The 5,000-nt window shown below is 57.0% G+C and overlaps 2 non-coding genes across 2 annotated transcripts; both read left to right on the top strand.

Annotated features, from left to right (window-relative positions):
* The first annotated feature begins 2,004 nt into the window (after positions 1-2,004).
* Positions 2,005-3,921, top strand: LOC124744552. Its single transcript, XR_007010824.1, has one exon. It is a non-coding gene; the product is annotated as a small subunit ribosomal RNA (ribosomal RNA).
* A 354-nt stretch (positions 3,922-4,275) lies between these two features.
* Positions 4,276-4,431, top strand: LOC124744561. The gene has a single exon (XR_007010828.1). It is a non-coding gene; the product is annotated as a 5.8S ribosomal RNA (ribosomal RNA).
* The last annotated feature ends 569 nt before the right edge of the window (positions 4,432-5,000 follow it).

Raw genomic sequence — 5,000 nt, 5'->3', positions numbered from 1 at the left:
ACCCATGTTGTGCCTTAACCTAACCCATGTTGTGCCTTAACCTAACCCATGTTGTGCCTTAACCTAACCCATGTTGTGCCTTAACCTAACCCATGTTGTGCCTTAACCTAACCCATGTTGTGCCTTAACCTAACCCATGTTGTGCCTTAACCTAACCCATGTTGTGCCTTAACCTAACCCATGTTGTCGCCTTAACGTAACCCACGTTGTCGCCTAAACCTGCTCTGTAATTGTTATACGACTCGTTCAATTACTGTAGTGTTGCCCACCCGCAACCCTCGCAATATAGTTCGCTACTCGCACTGCCCGCACCCCTGTGTATCGCTTCATGTTAAACACCTTGCAAGTCTTGCTCACTTTCCACATGCTCCTGCTGTACACTGTAATGTGGATGGCAGCAGGACGTACATGCCGCCCCTCCCCACGTCCCCACCTTGCCCCCTGCCTTCGCAAGCTGGTTGGTGAGAAGTTTGCATGTTCAATGCCCTTCGCATGCGACGTACTCAGGCTACGTTGTGGTGCGGCCTGTGTCAACTGTCCGCTGATGTCGTACGCGTGAACCACAATCTGTACTGCACATTCGTCCTTATGTACTGAATGATACATCGTGGCACATGTGTGACCGCACAACGACTGCGCCCAAAAACGGCGGACCATACAGTGCAAATATTGTGCACGCAGCTACGTGTCGTCTCCCTATGAGAGCTGGATTGCAGTGTGGTACGCCATAGAGACGTGTGGGAGGAACGGACGCCGTGGATGGCGATCAGCATGAGCTGTCTGTTGATGTATTCGGACCTAGTCGTCTCTCCTCACACACCGTGATGGCATGGTGCACCGCGTTCCATATCTGCGACATGCTACAGAGGCCGGTTGACAGTCGTTCGAGCAATGGACATCGCATACGTACGGGGGCCACCTTCCACGTATTGTCTAGGCGTGCACATTTTGTTGCGTGTATGTGGGCAGACGTAGTGTGGCGTGACACCTGACACAGGCATGCAATAATCGTTGAAGTTGCAAATGGCGATGGACGCCTGCGTTTTCTGGTGAAGTTACGCAAATGAACAAATGGTAACCTGTTGTGGTGCGGTTGTTCTCGCTAGGGGTGAATCGGTGATGGCGACGATAGGTTGAGGTACTAACCGGTTGTTCCAGCGATACCCACCATGCCGACGAAACTGAACGGCATCTGGGTGTGAAGCGATACGCGGCGGTGGCTGGGTGGGACCGTCCCCGGCCGGTGAGGGGGCGCCTCCCGGCGTGCTGGCCGCGCGGTGCGTGGGCGCACGCGCTACAGCCGGCTGGTGGGGGCGGCCAGTGGCAGGCGCGCCGGCCGACGGACGCGGCAGGCGTCGCAGCTGCGCGCCGGCGCACCCTGCGCGCGGCGCCGTGCGGCCAAAGTAGGTCCTCGCGGGCCCGGTGCGAAGCGCGGTGGACATCTTCAGTGTGCTGGTCCGATTGAGGACTGTGTGCGTTGAGGATGCGCCGCCGCCCGGCGCTCGGCGCCGCGACGCCGTCTGCTGCTCGGTCGCCCCAGCGGTTCTCGCTGGTGGTTTGTATCGCAGCTGTGCGGATGTGTTGGCGCGTGCGCTGTGCTGGGAGAGTTCGCTTCGGCACCCAAGTGGGGCTTTTGTCCTTCTGTGGCGCTGGCGTTGGAGCTGCCGGTCACCGTAGGTGGCGCGTGTTGTCTCCCGCCGGCAATGCCACGACAGCACGCTCCCGGGCCTCTGTCGGCAGCGGCAAGCTCAGTTGGGAGCACGGGTGGTCGCACCGAAAGCGTCTACTCGCCTAACTCCGGGCGATTGCGCCTCTCTCGAACCCGACCAAGTACTTGGGACGGCGCTGCGCGCCGCCGGGACCTGAGAGGGTTTCGAGGTGTATTGTGCAGGGGAGCTCAGCCTCCTCCTGTTTGCAGAATGATTGAGCGGACGCTTGCGTGTTCGCGCGGGCCCCCGGGACACACTCCCGGGCGGCCGGCTGCTCAGCTCTAGTTGACGCAGCTCCCTGGTTGATCCTGCCAGTAGTCATATGCTTGTCTCAAAGATTAAGCCATGCATGTCTCAGTACAAGCCGCATTAAGGTGAAACCGCGAATGGCTCATTAAATCAGTTATGGTTCCTTAGATCGTACCCACGTTACTTGGATAACTGTGGTAATTCTAGAGCTAATACATGCAAACAGAGTCCCGACCAGAGATGGAAGGGACGCTTTTATTAGATCAAAACCAATCGGTCGGCTCGTCCGGTCCGTTTGCCTTGGTGACTCTGAATAACTTTGGGGCTGATCGCACCGGTCCTCGTACCGGCGACGCATCTTTCAAATGTCTGCCTTATCAACTGTCGATGGTAGGTTCTGCGCCTACCATGGTTGTAACGGGTAACGGGGAATCAGGGTTCGATTCCGGAGAGGGAGCCTGAGAAACGGCTACCACATCCAAGGAAGGCAGCAGGCGCGCAAATTACCCACTCCCGGCACGGGGAGGTAGTGGACGAAAAATAACGATACGGGACTCATCCGAGGCCCCGTAATCGGAATGAGTACACTTTAAATCCTTTAACGAGTATCTATTGGAGGGCAAGTCTGGTGCCAGCAGCCGCGGTAATTCCAGCTCCAATAGCGTATATTAAAGTTGTTGCGGTTAAAAAGCTCGTAGTTGGATTTGTGTCCCACGCTGTTGGTTCACCGCCCGTCGGTGTTTAACTGGCATGTATCGTGGGACGTCCTGCCGGTGGGGCGAGCTGAAGGCGTGCGACCGCCTCGTGCGTGCTCGTGCGTCCCGAGGCGGACCCCGTTGAAATCCTACCAAGGGTGCTCTTTATTGAGTGTCTCGGTGGGGCCGGCACGTTTACTTTGAACAAATTAGAGTGCTTAAAGCAGGCAAGCCCGCCTGAATACTGTGTGCATGGAATAATGGAATAGGACCTCGGTTCTATTTTGTTGGTTTTCGGAACCCGAGGTAATGATTAATAGGGACAGGCGGGGGCATTCGTATTGCGACGTTAGAGGTGAAAATTCTTGGATCGTCGCAAGACGAACAGAAGCGAAAGCATTTGCCAAGTATGTTTTCCATTAATCAAGAACGAAAGTTAGAGGTTCGAAGGCGATCAGATACCGCCCTAGTTCTAACCATAAACGATGCCAGCCAGCGATCCGCCGCAGTTCCTCCGATGACTCGGCGGGCAGCCTCCGGGAAACCAAAGCTTTTGGGTTCCGGGGGAAGTATGGTTGCAAAGCTGAAACTTAAAGGAATTGACGGAAGGGCACCACCAGGAGTGGAGCCTGCGGCTTAATTTGACTCAACACGGGAAACCTCACCAGGCCCCGGACACCGGAAGGATTGACAGATTGATAGCTCTTTCTTGATTCGGTGGGTGGTGGTGCATGGCCGTTCTTAGTTGGTGGAGCGATTTGTCTGGTTAATTCCGATAACGAACGAGACTCTAGCCTGCTAACTAGTCGCGTGACATCCTTCGTGCTGTCAGCGATTACTTTTCTTCTTAGAGGGACAGGCGGCTTCTAGCCGCACGAGATTGAGCAATAACAGGTCTGTGATGCCCTTAGATGTTCTGGGCCGCACGCGCGCTACACTGAAGGAATCAGCGTGTCTTCCTAGGCCGAAAGGTCGGGGTAACCCGCTGAACCTCCTTCGTGCTAGGGATTGGGGCTTGCAATTGTTCCCCATGAACGAGGAATTCCCAGTAAGCGCGAGTCATAAGCTCGCGTTGATTACGTCCCCTGCCCTTTGTACACACCGCCCGTCGCTACTACCGATTGAATGATTTAGTGAGGTCTTCGGACTGGTACGCGGCATTGACTCTGTCGTTGCCGATGCTACGGAAAGATGACCAAACTTGATCATTTAGAGGAAGTAAAAGTCGTAACAAGGTTTCCGTAGGTGAACCTGCGGAAGGATCATTACCGACTAGACTGCATGTCTTTCGATGTGCGTGTCGTGTCGCGCAACACGCTACCTGTACGGCTCGCCGTAGCCGTGCGCCGCGTGCGGAACCACGCGTGCCTCTCAAAACTAGCGGCAATGTTGTGTGGTACGAGCGCTGAAGGCGCTGGAGCGGCTGGCCTGCGGCACCTGGCGCCTGGCGCCGGTTTTTGAATGACTTTCGCCCGAGTGCCTGTCCGCTCCGGTGTGGAGCCGTACGACGCCCGTCGGCCGTGAGGCCGTTGGACACAGAACGCTGGAACAGGGGCCGCCACACGCCTCACTCCCGCCTATGCGACCGTCTCGAAAGAGACGGCGGGAAACTGAGAAAAGATCACCCAGGACGGTGGATCACTCGGCTCGTGGGTCGATGAAGAACGCAGCAAATTGCGCGTCGACATGTGAACTGCAGGACACATGAACATCGACGTTTCGAACGCACATTGCGGTCCATGGGATTCCGTTCCCGGGCCACGTCTGGCTGAGGGTCGGCTACGTATACTGAAGCGCGCGGCGTTTGCCCCGCTTCGCAGACCTGGGAGTGTCGCGGCCGCCTGTGGGGCCGGCCGCGTCTCCTCAAACGTGCGATGCGCGCCCGTCGCCTGGCGGTTCGCATACCGGTACTTTCTCGGTAGCGTGCACAGCCGGCTGGCGGTGTGGCGTGCGACACCTCGTACAACGACCTCAGAGCAGGCGAGACTACCCGCTGAATTTAAGCATATTACTAAGCGGAGGAAAAGAAACTAACAAGGATTCCCCCAGTAGCGGCGAGCGAACAGGGAAGAGTCCAGCACCGAACCCCGCAGGCTGCCGCCTGTCGTGGCATGTGGTGTTTGGGAGGGTCCACTACCCCGACGCCTCGCGCCGAGCCCAAGTCCAACTTGAATGAGGCCACGGCCCGTAGAGGGTGCCAGGCCCGTAGCGGCCGGTGCGAGCGTCGGCGGGACCTCTCCTTCGAGTCGGGTTGCTTGAGAGTGCAGCTCCAAGTGGGTGGTAAACTCCATCTGAGACTAAATATGACCACGAGACCGATAGCGAACAAGTACCGTGAGGGAAAGTT

This window comes from Schistocerca piceifrons, unplaced genomic scaffold, assembly GCF_021461385.2.
Source record: "Schistocerca piceifrons isolate TAMUIC-IGC-003096 unplaced genomic scaffold, iqSchPice1.1 HiC_scaffold_299, whole genome shotgun sequence".
Taxonomy (NCBI): domain Eukaryota; kingdom Metazoa; phylum Arthropoda; class Insecta; order Orthoptera; family Acrididae; genus Schistocerca; species Schistocerca piceifrons.
The sequence above is the reverse complement of the archived record's forward strand: the minus strand, read 5'-3'. Positions and strand labels throughout refer to the sequence as shown.